Here is a 17,606-nt window from a genome sequence, read left to right on the forward strand (position 1 = left end):
GCATGAATGTTATAAATCACATTGTTGCCAAAGCAAATAGTGCATGTAGATTAAACCAAAATTCATACCAAAAAAAAAAAAACAAAAAAAAAAACACACATATACACACATGTTTAAACATTACAAACATTATAAACAGGAACAGTAATATATATATATATATATATATATATATATATATATATATATATATATATATATATATATATATATATATAAAGCAAACAACAACAAGAACAAGAACAAGAACCTGACAGGTGAGTGTGTGTGTCTCTATCTGTGTGGATCTCTCTCTCTCTCTCTCTCTCTCTCTCTCACACACTCTGTCTCTCTCTCTCACACACACACATACACTCTGTGTATGTCTCTCTCTCTCTCTCTCTCTCTCTCTCTCTAGGCGGTGCTCCACACACAGGAGGAGTGTTTGTTAGTTAGTCAGGCAGTCAGTCACTCAGGGCGGCTTTGACAGGCCGCTTTACCGCCATTCTAAACGAAGACGGAGCGCAACCAAATTACGCGCACACACACTCACACACTCACACACACTTCCTCAGCAATGTCGTCGCGTTAAACTCGGTGTTTCGCTGGAGAACAAACTCAAGCTCCCGCCTCGGTGTGTGTGTGTGTGTGTGTGTGTGTTAGTGCGTGCGTGCGCTTGTGCGTGTGTGTGTGTGTGTTTGTGCAGGCGGATACCGGAGCGTTTCAGCGCGCGAGCTCACCGACTCTCTGCTTCTCTGCAACAACCAACATCACGATTATCGAGGAGTCCAGGTAAGAACCAAGCCCTGTTCTTCCCTGCTTGTGTGCCATGTCCGGGAGAAGTGCTCTGTGCTGCTGAAGTAGAGAGGAGCTGAGGAGCTGAGGAGCTGAAGGCTGCTTTATTGATTTGCTCTCTGGACTCATTTCACTGCGCTCTGGACTGGTGCTCTAAGACATCACTGGGGTTGCAGGAGAAAAATGAAATGTCAGTAATCAAAGCTCTGACAGCACAGATATATTATTACACTCTTACACATAAAGGTACCAAACTGCTGGCATGGTACTATAAAGGGTACTTTAGTATCTTTTATACCTGTAGTATGTATCAGAGTGTACCAGGTAAAAGATCTAATGATGTGCCATAAATCTTTTTTAAAGGAGTGTACACACACACTGAAGGTACAGTTTAGTGATGTACCAGTAATGACATGTCAGTGACAAGGACTAGTACCTTTTACTTTGGTACCTTTATTTCTGAGAGTGCACGCTACAAGATAAAATTACACAAATACACTAGAAGCTACACTATGATTATACACTATGATTTTTTTTTAAAGTAATGATGCTCCTCCTGTGTTAAAATGTGCTACATAATTTCTCATATATGCACTTTGATTTTGTGTTATTTTTCTTTTTTATTGATTTTGACACAAAACAAAGTAAGACAACGTTTCTGCGTACACATGCTCTGCGTAGCCAAAAAAAAAAAAAATTGTCAGCTAAGTGACGTAAACTATCCAACCGAGCTGACAACTAGTTTAAGATTATCTACAGACAGTCTTCAAAGATGAACAAAATATAATACAACTGAACTGTTGAAAAAGGAAAATAATCAACGACGGGGTGGTGTGATGCAGCCTGGCATGAAGCAGAGTTACTGATACTGCCCTGAAGTTGATTATTTTCCAATAACAGCACACCCTGAAGCGATTTATTCCATTTATACCACAGCAGTTTGCCAACAATTGCATTTTTTTATGTGTTAAAGAATGATTTATTGTTTATAGTTATATTAATTGTGTGGAATGACTGCAAAACGTGTTAGTTCCTGTTCTCGCTTATGTTATAGCAGTTATAAACTGTCACCAGCCTCTCTTTTTTCCTCAGGAACATTTCTCTGCACACACAGAAAACCAAAAAAACAAAACTAAAGAAAGTCAGTCAGGTGACTTAAATTATCCAGCAACCACCTTGTTGACTACATGCAAATATAATACGTCCTAGATATATTTAAAAAGAAAAAAGGGGTTAAGATTGCCCTGTTTAAACTTTTCTTGACCTTTTTGTTGTTTTTTTTAATCATCAGTGATCTATTTTTTTAGCTATAGATATTATGTAGCTATAGCGTGTTGTTCTAAAATGCTTTTCCTGTAGCCTAATTTCATATCCGCCACGTCAAACCCTTCACAAAGACGTCAAATTTGTGTTGCTCTGTGCTACTTTGGCTTTTTGTGGCGGGCAAGAAAACCCTGAACGCGGTGGCTTTCCCACAGGGTGAGGTGTTCCTGCCAAACTCGTTCTCCCTCAGACTGATATCACAGCATTCGGGAGCTCTTTGAGCCACAATTACAAAATATAAACCAGTTTTGTTCTTGTTGCTTCTGTGGGCGTCACCGATGGCGTCCAAATGCTGTGTGTAGTTCTCTGGTTTCAATGTAAATTATGTTTTGTTGTTGCGTCAATCTTGTGGTCACATGACCAAAAATTTCCATATGTGTGGCACGAAAATAGGCAAAACGCAACTCCGATGCTTTCAGATCCTGAGGGATGAGGGATGTCTCTGTGACAGGTTCGGCCTAGCAAAGGTCTAAGTATAGACGCTATGGTTGTTAGCGTTTGCATCAGCAGGATGTGGATGAATCACGAAGTTTAGCAGTGCAGTGAAAGTCTGATCGTCTTTTCCCCACTTTCCGACGCTTTTTAACACCTCTTAGCTAAAATGTTGTGCATGTTAGGGTTTTGCAGTTGTCATTTGAAACTTTTCCACACAATGGAAAGAATGTAAGTCTGCTCTGCTTCATTTTTAACCACGTTTATGCTCTTGCGTCAGTTTTAAATCTTTCAAAATCATGAACATGTCACAAACATTTAGCTTTGTTTAAAAAAAAAAAAAGGCTGGATGATAAATTTTCTCCACTCTCTCTCTCTCTCTCTCTCTATCTCCATCTCTCTATCTCTGTCTCTCTCAGAGGAAATCCTGACCTCACAAGTTTGTTAGGTCAGTTAGGGGTAAATTCCCTGCGCTTCTATATTTATAACCACACAGAAATCAGAGCCGTCCTCAAGAACAACACTGAGGTTTTCCTAAACTGTACATGAAGCTTGCATTTGAACCACATCACCCAAATGTCTGAGTGGAAAAACCAGTACTTGTGGGAGTTACAGGGGCGATAATCGCCATCCCAGAGATCCTTCTTGCTAGCTTGAGGCTGCACATGATCTTATTATGGTGCTAAAATGGGAGAAGTGCTGCTGGATTTAGAAACCCCAAGAGTTTTTAAATCCCTTATGACTGCAGCGCTGCAGCAAATCAGAGCCTCTAAAGGTACAATTACTCTTTTGTTCTGAGGTCGATTATCGTCCTGTTGACCACTGTTATTAAACTCAGGTTTAAATACATATATACACACAGCCGCCAGTTTATTAGGTATACCAGCAGAGTAAGTGATAAACTGGCACCTTGGTATGAATCGATAAATAAGGAAAGAAACACTTTATAGGAAAATAATCAACAACAGGATGATGGAGGCCAACGCAAAGTGACATTCCTGTTCCCACCAGGAAATTGATTATTTTCCTATAACAGCACATTCTGAAGTGTTTTGTGTCTCTTATACCACAGCAATTTGCCAACAGGCACAAGTGTTACTTTATTAGAGAACATTGTCCCTTTAACCATTTATGGTCACATTTAATGTTGTGGATTGTTTGGAATTGCGAATCAGGTTAGTTCCTGTTATCACTTATATTATAGCAGCTATAATTTCTCTGTCTTGAGGTTAATAAGACAAAAAAATGCAGCTTATCCTGTTACAGAGAAATCACAAACTCCTCAGTCATGAAGACTTACAGCTTTACTTCTGACTGTTACAAAGTGCTGACACTGGAGTCTCCGTCCCTAAATGCTAAATAAACATCTCCTTACAGAAAACTACAATTAAAACAGTCACACCCTTTTTAAAATCCATTTATATGGATCATCCACTATACATGTCTCTGTGAATCAGTTGCTACTATAGAAATAATTACATATCAGAACAAGCATATTAATACAAACATTATGATTTTCCTTTCAGCCGGAACTACTATCAGAGGTGCTGTTATAGAAAATGTATCAAAACCATCAGAATGGAGCATTCAACAGCACTGTGGTCTAAATAACCTTTACCTTTAATTAACCTAAGTCTATTGTAAAATCTTTACTATGGCTTTGTATGGAACTCCAGGGTAGAGTTATATAATAGTGGATCTGAGGAGCTCATTTCCTTTCTTGGCTTTACTTCTTCCTTTACATTTTATGGACGTGATTCATTGTATGTATAAAAAAAGACAGGCTTTAATTTATAAGAAGCATTAAATATCATGTCTTTGGGGATGTGAGCAGGTCGTGTGTGTATTCTGGATGTCAGGGGCTTCTAAAACAAAAGCTGTTCATCATCAGTGTGTAGAGCGAATGCATTTGAGCAGAAATGGCCATCTATCTGGGGGAAAAAAGAGCTCTGATTCTGATCTGGTTCATCCAGTATAGACATAAGTGTCCTCAGTGTCCTCAGATTAAAGCTGACATTTAACAATTCAGCCTCATAGTCAAGTTTCAGAATCATTTTAAGTACAGCACCAAAACAACAGAAATAAATCTGATACTGAATATTAGTATTGGAAATACTTGGCCTGAAATTTTGGGTCAGAATTAGGTTTAGTTTTTAAGAAATAAAACACTTCAGGGTGTGCTTTTATAGGAAACTAATCAACGATAGGGTGGTGTGATGCAGCCCGACATGAAGTGGAGCTACTGTTGCAATCCTGAAGTTGATTATTTTCCCATAATTGCATGCTCTGTGGGATTTTATTCCTCTCATAACACAGCAGTTTGTCACTGCTAATGTCCTGGTAACTAGCTAGTTTACCTTTCGCTAACGTTATAGCAGCTGTAAGCCTTCGATACCTCACCAGCCTCTCGTTTTTCTCTCTTTAAGTTACTAAGACAAAAAACAGCGCAGCTAAATGAGAAATTTGAAACCACAAATACTGTTCTGTGTTAGAAAACTTAGTTACAGCTTTGCCTCTGACTGTTACAAAGCACTGACACTGGAGTCTCCTTCCAAAAATGTCTTTACAAAAAATGTCACCATATTAACGATTACCTACGTTTTTAAAACCTGTTTGTGTGGAGTGTCTGCCATACAAATGCCTGTACAAGTTGTTACTATAGAAACATTAACATATCAGAATGAGCACAACTGCAGATACACTACTGTCATAGCTGCTGTTATAGAAAATGAATCCACACCTTCTGACCAATCAGAGTTCAACAGCACTGTGGTATAATCTGATTTTATGTACTTCTGACAAATCTTTAGTATTTTATATTACTTTTGCATTGCCGTGTAGGGTGTTAACAAGGATTTTCATAATGGGTGCCAACAATATTGGAACAGTACCATCCAGTGTGTGTTGTTATATGGAGATCTCAACATTGGCATTGCGGAAATGATTAAAAAAATATTTGATCTATCTGTTTCTGTCCTAATAAAAGGCTTTATTAAACCAAGTACAATTGAATGGACAGACCTCTGGTTTTCGGTTTGTTTGTTATCATTATTAACAGTGTTATGCCGTGTTGTGATTTCCATTTCCATCCTGTTATAGCACTGAAGTTCAGCTCCATTTGCAGTTCACAATACAGCTGCATGAGCTCAGTCTGCTTCATCCGGCCTTACAATTAACCCCTGATTCGCTGACAGACTGATGTAGCTTAGTTAAGATAGTGTTATTATGTTGATCCTAATTTAATATTTGGCTAAAAGAGAATAATGACACTAATAATAATAATTAGCACATCACCTTTAAAAATGGATTTTGTAATTATTAACCTGGAAAAAAAAATCAGTGTCATGTAACTGATATCATATAAAGATCAGCGCCTCTTCAACTGAAACTGTTTAGTTACAGAATACATCTTTTTTTGTGTGTAATGGAGACTGATTCTGCCTTCGGGCTGTTTACGTAGACACGTATTCAGAGGTTTACGTAAATTTAGGGATAATTAGTAGTCCAGAAGTTACTGGCACTTAGTCAGAATGTTGAAAATGACGCATTTGTCCTTTCCTGAACTCGCTGTGAAAGTGTTATTAAGCGTACATCCCGGGTGGAGAGTGTTAACCTGGCCTGAACGTTCTAACTGTATTTACACGGTGGTTTTGGCTGAAACAGAGGACACGGAGAGTGTGAAGCGTCATGCTGTGTTCATTCTGTAGTCTGCTGCAGTGTGTGTAGGAGTGAGCAGAGAGCGAGAGAGAGAGAACGTCACTGCCCTTCTCTTCTTTGCATGCTTCCTCTCTCAGAGCGTTCCAGGAGAAAGCAGAGTGCAGTGTTGCAGGCTCAGGCGTGGTGTCAGCAGGCCCAGACGTGCCTGCGGTTGGTGTGTGACTCTGAACGGGTTTCCTCCTGTCACGCTGCATCTGCTGTTCTCATAGCACAACGCTGCCACCACAGCGAACAAACAGCAGACCTTCAAAGAGATGTGACTCATCCTGGCTGGCTGCGCTCTAGAGTTTCAGCTTGTCTGCTCGGTGTTGGAAGAAACGAGATTTTTATAAGGATTTTGGAGTAAATAGTTTGAGTTGCAATTTGTAACATTAGAGCGCTTAAACAAGGCAGTGGCTTCATTTTACATGCAAAATAATGTTATCCTGGGAGTCACGAACTCATGCATGCATGCACGCACACACACACACGCACAAAGACACACACATGTTTGACTTACTATCCTTATGAGGAGTTTATTATCCTTATGAGGAGTTTCCATTGATGGGATACCAGCCAAATATCCCCCTAAGGTCAAAACAGGCAAATATTATTATCTTTGTGAGGACATTTGGTAAAAACATGCACACACACATTTATCTTATGTCACTATTGACATAATTATTAATACAGCTGTTTAAAGCTATGCTACATCTAACCCTAAATCTAACCCTCAGTAACCAAAAGGCAACCTCTTTTAAGTTTTAAAATAAAAGTTGCAGTTTGTATAAAAAAGCATTTTTTGTTGCAGGGACCAGCAAAATGTCCCCGTAATGTCAAACCTGCCAGATATTCCTTACCCTTAGTCCCCACTAAGATATAAAAATATGCCCCCACTCACACAGACGCACATGCTGTGTGTTTCAAAAGCACAGTGTCCATTTATAGACATGGAGCACCCCCTCATTCAGGAAGATGAATCAGGCTTGTATCTGCAGGTGGAATGCAAACCAAGCTGTTTGAAGGCCGCAAGAGTTCAGCAGCGTGGGTGGAGGCCAGGGGAAGACCCATTCAACCCTCTTTCTCTCTCTCTCTCTTTCTCCCTCTGTCTCTCTCTTTCTCTTGCTCTCTTTCTCACCCTCTCATTCCTGGCAGTCACCCATGGCAACACTGTGACGAAGCCCAGCCAAAGGGGAAACTCCTTTCCTAGTGACCAGGCCTGGCCTTCCGCTTTCTCCATACTGACCAGATGTAACCCTGCCTCTCTCTGTCAGATACACATGATTTCATTCAATTTAGACTGGAGAAAATTCAATAAACAGAACAATATACAAAAGGGAAGGAGCCACGCCTGTTTTTTTTTTTCTTCAAAAGGCCAGGAGATGAACTCAAGTGGTTACGAAAGAGCAAGGAGGGTTGACACATACATTGTGTAGGCGAGACTTCATTAAACACAGCAAGACAGTGCAAACGGCAATTATGCTGAGACAAAAAAAAGGTTTTACTGTAAGAACTTGACTGGAAGCCTTAACTAGTGAATGGCAGAGAGGAAACATTGACCACGTGCTTGTAGAAGAACATTGTGTCCTCTTATTCAACAAATATGAGCTAACTGTCTGTTTGTATGCACTATGGAACTTAGATGCAGTATCATTAAAGGGCTGAGTCCTCTGCTTCATTGGAAGGGTGTACAGGTGATTATGTTGGAGATAAGATCTACACAGAACAGCACACAGGTGTGACACCATTGATTTTGTTTACCAGTGTGGTCTCGAGTGGTCATAAACATGACTTCAAGCATTGGAGTATCCCAGAGCTCCAGAAAGTGGATCAGGAAATCCTTTTGGATTGAGATTATATATATATATTATATATATATATATATATATATATAAATATATGCATGCATCAGATTTTCCAGAACAGAAATATGTTATACTTTTGTGTCCCATATGTCCCATATATTTATTCAGTCATTTAACACACTGTACATATAATTGTGCAGTGTGTAAATGCTCTCCTCTGTTTCAATGATAATGGGATGGTGCAAGAACATCGCAAATATTTTGACAGCTGGAACCTGACTGCAAGCTGATTTGATTAAGCTGAGACCTGTTTGGTGAAAGTAATGTACAGCATTGCGATAAAAAGCACACTTAGTGCGCTAGTGATGTGTATTACTTCGAATAAAACATTAAAACTTGAACAGTAAATCTCTGAGGTTTCTTTAATACTGTTCACAAGACTGCCTTGCATGGTCACAGGAAAAATGAGGTGTATGGCTGTCTGTGTGGTTGGACAGTTTATTTAATTTTTTTCCTGATGTAGTTTTATGAAAATGTACCTCAGTTTAAGACATAGAACCTTTAGTGTATCATGGCCTGCAGTATTGTTATGGGGTAAATGTGTAAATGATTTGGTTATTTTTTTAGCGTAGTAATTTTTTCCTGAAATGACCATCCCTAGTTTGTGATGTCATTCTTGGGCTTTGGACCAATCACATATGGTATACAAATTATTAGAAGATCATGTGGTACTAATGTTGAAGATAGCTAGATAACTACTTCTTCTCTTCTTTCGGCTGCTCCCGTCTCCACAGCAGATCACTGGTCTGCATATTTGACATGGCACAGTTTTTACGTCGAATGCCCTTCCTGATGCAACCTTCCCCAATTTTATCCGGGCTTGGGACCGGCACTGGGAGTGCACTGTCATGTGCTGGGGTTGGTCCACCGTTAGTCCTCCAGGGATCCGAAGATTGCTAGATAACTGACTTAGCTAATTCTAGTAATATTTTTTTGTTGTTAATAACAACAAAAAAATAAACAAATAAATAAACAGTGAGATCGTGGCAATGTTGGAAGGAGGTCATGGGCGTGTTTCCAATCTGCATGTTTCACATATTTATCGATTCTTGTATTTTTAATGAGGGTAAAGGCGTAGAGATGTTCCAAGATCACTGTTATCAGTTTCCTGAGTATTAAAAAGTATTAATCGATATATTATTCTACATAAACTATTTTTATTAGTTGAGAATAATGTACTTCAATTGTTTTACCTGTTTACACAAACACCTCTACCTGTATCTGTGACCGCATCAGAGGAGAGAATTATGTTGCAACTCATAACAGAAGGAAACCTCCAAGTTTGCAGACTGCTGCTAACCACTGCAGCACGCCACCGCTTTAGCACCGAAATTTCCCTAGCAGTCATCACATTTCCCTTTTCCTGACTAACACAGTCTACCAGCTCATTCTACCAACATATACGAGAGTCACAAACTGTTTCATTACAAGAACTCTTTACCTTGGCCTCATAGTTTCCCACTGTTTGAATCTTTTTTTTAATTAAACTCTTGGTTATTTTTGGTGAAATTCTCCTGTCATTCTAGTGGCTTTGTTAAAATTTGTTAGAAACTCAAGGGTGCTCTAGGCTCTGAAAAAAGAGATAAAAATCACAATGTGTCTCTACTTGCCTGTCACTTAAGAAAGGTCAGCTGTTCTAGGCTTGGCAGTTAGCTACATGTGTTTTATGGGCGTGGCTTTGGAGGAAACACTAAAACACCTGCTTTCAGTTAACAAATACCAAAATTGTTGAATGTACCTTTACATTGCAGCGGCGCCAAGAGTTTTTCATCGCGCCTCCCATTCATGTTGTCTGGAAACAGGAAAAATGCTGCGCAGAGCGCTGTGAGAGTGACAACAGGGCAAAACAAAAATAGTCACACTTTATGCCAATAAAATCGCCTGGTGAAAAAGTCCATTAAGTTGAATGGAAGAGGACAGTGTACATGAAAAGGAATTTGCGATTCATTCATGGCCGAATTCACCTAGATAACCTTTAACCCAGCAAATCTGATAATCCTGGAAATGTGGACCAATAGAACGTAAGATTATAAGGGTGGGGTCATGTGGTTCTGGAAGCCTCACCATGAAGCAGCTGCTTATTATCACAATTTCAAGTCAGCATCACTGTGTGCGTACATTGCGTATTTTTAGCAAAAGCTTAGCGTAGTATTATGACTTTTTTCCTTGAAATATTACGACTTAATTCTTGAAATTTTGTATTTTTATTTTTTAATATGTAGCTCAAATGATTAAATGGTCCTGCTGTTAATATTTTGTTTGCACCTGCTTACGATATTTTCTAATTTCTGTTTCTCAAAATATAAACAAATTAGTGATTTAAACACTGACTGCCTCTGACCAGGATAAAGCAGATACTGAACCTGAATTAAAGGAGCAAGTTAAATGTGTCACACCCGAGCACTGCGCCGCATATAATACACTCCCATGTTAATGAGCGTGACCTTTCTTTGTCCTGCAAGCGTCATATCTGACCGCCTGACCCCGCCCTCATGAGCGTAAAAAAACGCCTACTCCTGCAACTTTTTGTTGAGTCCCAGTCCCAGTATGCAGATGTACAACATTCAGACCTGACAACTCTGCATTCACTTTACTACTGACAGCTAAACTTGTTTTTTTTTTTTTTTTTTTTTTAGCAACAAAACCGACTGGCTGAGGCTTTTGCTGCAATGAGAAGACACAACAATGGTTTATAGACTCTTGGTCGTTCGAGGGAGTGAATAAACATGACTGCAGGCTTCATGAACATGAATAATGCTTAGATGATATTGCGATCTGACTTCCTGAATGGGAGCAATATCAAATGCTAGAACATTTTGATGTTCAGACTGGTTTTTATATGGCTACCTACTCCATCCTTCACAATACGTTGTTAAAAAATCACTAAAGAAATCATGCAGCCATGCATTTTTAATATATATTTCTTTTAGATGTTTATTTCAGTTCGTCAATATGACTGTATGCATTCATGATTTATAATTCCACTATCCAGTGTCACCCAGAAGAGGATGGGTTCGCTCTCGAATCTGTTTCCTCTCATGTCAACTTCGGGTCACATTAGGGATCAAAATCTACATCTGGATTTCTGTAAAGCCGCTTAGTGACCATGTCATAATGATAAAAGCTCTGTGAAATTGTATTGTATTGAATGGAATATCCTTTGCATTAGAGTGTCAGTAGTCAGGAAGCATTTGAGACTAATGACATACTAATGCAGAATATATAAATGATAGAAATATATCATTTGTGCACTTATATGGAGCAATCGGATTGGCTCTCCACTCTTGTGTGCATGGGAAAACACTTGAAAACTTGAACGCAGAAGCGAGATGTTTTGGTTTGAAAAACATTCATGCTATGACATCATGATGTTCAAGCGTTTTGTTGGGCGAGTGAATGTGGGTTGCCGTTTGTCACTCAAGTGACCTTTTCTTGTGAAAACAGCCAGTGCTTAGCTACATTTAGTGAGAACCACATGATACGGAAGATATAGGACAAGTTCTCCAAGATGCTTAGAGCAACCTATCAGCTGATTTCCTGTACTACATGCCTGTAAAAAACTGAGGCTAAAATTCTGTTTTCTGCTCTTTATTACTGTATAGAAACTTTTCCTTTTTTTATTTTAAAGCATCTTCACTTTACAGAATTCCTCACCATGTTCCTAAAACGTTTATAATGTACTGGAAGTTTCTTGCTTAGCAAGGTGGAGTGTGATGTTTCTCGTTGAAAAATATCTACACACACACTCTTATACCTATTAATTTGTGCTGCGAGTGCGTGACAAAGGCTAATGCGCATGTCCTAGGTGTGAGGTTGCGTCAAGTTGGGCGAAAATAGTAATGAAACAAGACCGTTGTGTTCTCTCCCACATGTTCGCCACAGGGTCACCACAAAATTTCACAGAGGAATCTTTCCCAGAAGAGAGTAAATATGGGCATGTCACATCACCCCACACATGTACACTCACGTTTGTTTTACTATTCTCGTAAAGGACAACCAGCATTGTCTGATATTACTATTCTTCTGGGGACATTTGGTTCTCACTAAGATATAAAAATATATCCACATATATACACACACATTTTTATATATATATAATAGATCTGATACATATGCATGAATGCTCTTCCTCCTGGTGTAATTTGCGTCCACCTGTTTCTGCCCTGTTACAGCTAATCAGAGCATCGTCTCAGCACTTAATAACCCATAATGTCCACTGCTTAGTTTAAACCTCATTTACAGTTCAGAGAAGCAGCTCAGTAAATTCCTGGATCTGAATCTTTTATGGTTTGGTGTGAAGATCTTCGCTCTGCGCTTGATTCAGATTCAGTGTGCATGAATAATGAGAACAAAACAGTGGTGAGAGAGTGAGACAATGTGAGTGCAGCCATGCAACACTTATTTGTCACACACCAGTCAGCAGATCGCCTGAACAAGTGTAAAACGCAACCTTCATTAAATGTCAAACCAAATGCACGCATGCACGCACTGTTTCTGAGAAGCCTGCAGCATTACAATGGGCTATTTTTTTTAGTTACAAAAGGTGTGGCAATAAAAATTTTAATTGGTAGAGTGAAGTACAGATGGGCGATATGAAAAAAATATCATATCACGATACCTGAAGACTTTTCTATGACGCACATTATATATCATGATAGGTTTATATGCAATGGATATCAAAAGTCTACACACCCCTGTTAAAATGGCAGTTTTTTGTGAAACCAAGATAAATCATGTCAGAACCGTTTCTACCTTTATTGTGAAATTGCAGCATCTAAATTATAATGAAAAATAAAAAAATGTACAATAACCTGGTTGCATAAGTGTGCACACCCCTAAACTAATATTTAGTTGAAGCGCCTTTAATATTTATCATGGCATTCAATCTTTTTGGGTATGAGTCAATCAGTTTGGCACATCTTGACTTGCCAGTATTTTCCCACTCTTTCTTGCGAAAACATTCTCGAGCAGTCAGATTGTGAGGGCGTCTCCTGTGCACAGCCCGCTTCAGGTCACACCACAGATTTTTAGTCGGATTCAGGTCCAAGCTCTTTCTACGCCATTCTAAAACATTGATCTTCTTTTGGTCAAGCCATTCCTTCGTTGATTTGGATGTATGCTTTGGGTCACTGTCATGCTGAAAGGTGAAATTACTTTTTACTAGCAGACACCTGAATATTTTGCACTAAAATGGACTGGTATTTGGAGCAATTCATTATTCCCTCCACCTTGATAAAAGCCCCAGTTCTGGCTAAAGAAAAGCAGGATGCAGCCACCATCGTGCTTCACTGTGGGGATGGTGTTCTTTTGGTCGTGTGCTTTTTTTTTTGCCCCCAACATACCTTTTGGAATTATTATACCTTTTGGAATTGGTCTCATCAGACCATAACACATTTTGCCATATAGTTTGGGGTGATTTAGTTGAGTCTAGCCGCCCTACCCCATAGCCCAGACATGTGAAGAATATGAGAGACTGCTGTCACATGCAGAGAGTAATCAGTACTTGTCAGTTATTCCTGCACCTCCTTTAATGTTGTTGTAGGTCTCTTGGCAGCCTCCCTGGTAAGTTTTTGTCTTGTCCTTTTTGGAGTAAATTTTGGAGGGACGTCCTGTTCTTGCTAGTGTCACTGTGGTGCCCTATTTTCTCCACTTGTTGATGATGGCCTTCACAGTGTTCCATGGTACATCTAATGTTTTGGAAATTCTTTTATACCCCTCTCCTAATCGATATCTTTCGACAAGTGAGATACTGTACATGTTTTGTAAGCTCTTTGAGGACCATGGCTTCAGCAGTCAGATGAAACCAAGAAGAAAATCCTACAGAAACAGCCGGTCTTTATTTGGGATTAATCAGAATAATTTCATTGATGACAGCATGTATGGTAATTACTTTTGGACATGAGCTTCAGTGTGAATGAGTGATTCTGAACACAGCCAAATCACCAGTTATAAAAGGGTGTGCACACTTATGCAACCAGGTTATAGTCATAAAACCCTGCCATTTAAACAGGGGCGTGTAGACCTTTTATATCCAGTGTAGGTCTCAAACTGCCAGCAGAACAAGCGTAGCTTTTATTTCATGTTTACAAAAATAAATGAATTAACATATATAATATAATTTATTATGTATTATGTTTAGACATTTTTATTTTATTTTAATAGTTTATTAAAAACCTAAAATTGTTTTTTAACTATTGCAATTATATAATTAATAATTATAATAATTTATTATAATATCAATATTATAATATCTATCTATCTATCTATCTATCTATCTATCTATCTATCTGTCTGTCCAGCTATCTATCTGTCTATTTGAGAAAATCACAAAGAGGCAAAAATCAAATTTTTTTTAGAGATTATTTAAGCATTGTAGCTAATATTTAGGTAGAGTCAATTCAACACATTTGCAGAGTAGCATTTAAAATTTTTAGCCCATTGCTATGGTGATATAGGAGACAGCGGCGAACTATAATTTTATGCTTTTTCAGATAAAGCAGTGGTCAGATCAAACGCGACTAAAATTCACCCAGCAAAAATGCAATCACTGAAGGGGAAAGGAAGCAGGATGTAAAAGAGACACATGTTTCTTATAGTGGTTACTTTCACGTCTGTAAAATATATCAATTTAGGGGCTGCTAATTATTAAGTACACTATATGGCCATGGTTTTGGATTGGGAAGTTCAACAAGCACATATGGGTGTGATGGTCAGGTGTACACATACTTTTGGTCATATAGTGTATCATCACACAGGACTTTTGCCTTGTTGTTTGCTTGCTGTTGTTTGCTGCAGTTCTGTAAAAGAAATATTAGCCCACTTATATTAGCCCCATTAGCACTAGGGATTTTTTCTTTTCTCTCTCTCTCTCTCTCTCTCTCTCTCTCTCTCCATCTGCTAGGATTTTCATGTTAGCAATGTTGGCACCTCTGTATTTGAGCTAAATCCCAAATGGCTTCCTATTCACTATATACAGTATGACTACTATGTAGGATATGCATGACATAATGCACGGGTGTCCAGTCTTTTCCTAAAGAGCCAGTGTGGGTGCAGGTTTTCATTCCAGTCAAGCAGGAACCACGCCTAATTCCACTTGCTCAAGATCAGTTGATCTTGACTTTTTCAGTAGACTGTCATGTCTGGCTTCTGCTTGGTTGGAATGAAAACCTGCACCCAAACTGATTGGACAACCCTATATAGTGCACTACATGCACAACAGAAACACGAGATTCACACAGAAAAACATCTGTGACTTCAATAAAGGAATGTTGGAAATGAACTGCTTGTATGTAATATCAGCTTTACAACACTGTTTCTTATGAAGTATTTTGCGAAAATAAATGATTTCATCGAGGAGAAGCATTTAATCAGAAGTGGAACTGTTTTTTATTTCATCTTTAGAAACTGTTAAATTCTTACAATACCACTACTGAATTGATTCGTTTTCTAGAACAGCAGCTCTGACAGTAGTTCTACCTGCAAGGCAAATCACAGGTTTATATTAATGTGTTTGTACTACTATATTATCATTTCTATAGCAACAACTCATTCATAAGGACTTGTACTGTGGATGCAAATAAATGGATAAAAGATACTCTGAGGAGAAACTGTGTATTTTGGAAGGAGTCTCTAACGTCAGTCATGTCAGTTTGATACAGGAAAGTTTTCAGAGTAACAATTTATTTTCATATTAACTTTATGAGAGAGAGGAAAAAAAGAGAGGCTGGTGCGGGAAAGACTGTTTATAGCTGTTATAAAGTACATGCTAGCAGGAAGTAATTTGTTTCAAGAATAAAAAGCATGAAGGGAAACCCTGTAAACTTTAATAAGAAGTACAAAGTATGACTTGCTGTGGTAGTAAAAAACCTCGGCACATGCTGTTATATGCAAATCAGCTTCAGGGTGGTAACTGTAACGCCCCGTCATCTTTCATTCCTTACATAACCTTCTCTGTTAGCTGTGTGTGTGTGTGTGTGTGTGTGTGTGTGTGTGTGTGTGTGTGTGTGTGGGTCATTATATCACCTCATCATCATCTCATTACCACTTGATAACATGACGCCTCTAATTGCTTGCTCTTGCTAATTCCTCCATTTTAGGTGGAGAACAGTCGTGATATTTGTTTCACTTTCTGCTCACTCGCTAACTGCTAAACGACTGCAGGATGCCAGCAGGCCGACTCACGCCTCCGTCCTTTCTCCATTAGACCATTTCACGCTTTGTTTATGACGGTGTCTGAAACTGTAATAGGCTATAGCTCGAGCAAAACTCTGCAATCAGAGTTGTTATGCGCATCAGAGGGAGTCATTTAGCTTCCCTACACCACGCTGCAGCTCTCAGGTAGAATACATTGCTTTTATAGCTCCTAATGGTTCTGCACTTTCATCCATTTCAGCATGATTAACAGTCTGACAGGTTTAAGATCAAGTGCAGCCTTGCTGAACATCCCGAGACTTCAGCACAAGAAAAATGGAGAAGCTGCCTTTTTTGGTTTTATACACCAAACATCACAGGCCATCGATATTCATAACCATGAATTCTATTACATTTTAAAGGAGCAGTTTGTCATTTTAAAACTTGCTGCTTACAAGGGGAATTACATTTTTAATATTGACAAACCCTTCCTTTTCCCTCATTGTCTTTTCGTTTAATGAAAAGAGGTGGAGTCAGGAAGCTCATTCTAAGTGTGTGTGTGTGTGTGTGTGTGTGTGTGTGTGTGTGTGTGTGTGTTTTAACGCTGTTTAATTTTTGACTTGCATTGATTGCACAATATTTGACTTTTATGTATATTACAGTGTTGTTGAATTCTCAAATCTGATTGGTCGGAAGGTGATGCATTTTCTATAACAGCAGCTCTGACTTTATTTCTGCTACAAATCATAGGTTTACATTAATGCGCTTGTTCTAATACGTTATAATTTCTATAGACATAACTGACACAGGGACTCCTATGGCGTACGTATGGTGTTTTTTTTTTAAAGAAAATTGTTGATATGGTAAAGCTCTCTGTAAGCATTTATGGAAGGAGGCTTCAGTGTCAGTGGTTTCTTTTTCCAGTCAGTAAGATTTCTGGTTTCTTTGTAACATGATAAGTTGTTATTTATTTATTTATTTTTTTTGTCTTATTAAATTGAAGAGTGAGGAAAAAACCAGCTGCTGAGGCAATGACTGTTTATAGCTGCTATAATGTAAGTGATAACGGGAACTAACTTGTCTTGTGGCTGTTCTACAACATGAAATATAACTGTAAATGGTTAAAAAGCATGTGCTGTTTTTAATAAAGGCAAATTATAGGAAAATAATCAACTTTGATATGGGAACAATATCCCCACTTCACATCAGGTCCCATCACGCCAGCCCCTTGTGATTGTCATGTTTTATTCCTTTATCCATTTTTAATTTAATTGTATTTCAGGTTTGTCTTTCCCTTTCCCGTTGAGTTTCATTTTTAATGGAAAAGTAGTATATAAATAGTGATGATGTCATTTCTTCTTCTTCTTCTTCTTCTTATTAAAAGGC

General features: G+C 38.5%; 1 protein-coding gene across 1 annotated transcript in view; it reads left to right on the forward strand.

The window, feature by feature from the left end:
* The first annotated feature begins 408 nt into the window (after positions 1–408).
* dgkaa (diacylglycerol kinase, alpha a) overlaps positions 409–17,606 on the forward strand; it is a 50,443-nt gene continuing 33,245 nt past the window's right edge. Inside the window, exon 1 of the mRNA XM_026945074.3 lies at positions 409–771. The gene's annotated coding sequence lies outside the window, so the exon portion shown is untranslated. The remainder of the gene's footprint in view (positions 772–17,606) is intronic.

The sequence above is a fragment of the Pangasianodon hypophthalmus genome, chromosome 16, assembly GCF_027358585.1.
Source record: "Pangasianodon hypophthalmus isolate fPanHyp1 chromosome 16, fPanHyp1.pri, whole genome shotgun sequence".
Classification (NCBI taxonomy): Eukaryota; Metazoa; Chordata; class Actinopteri; order Siluriformes; family Pangasiidae; genus Pangasianodon; species Pangasianodon hypophthalmus.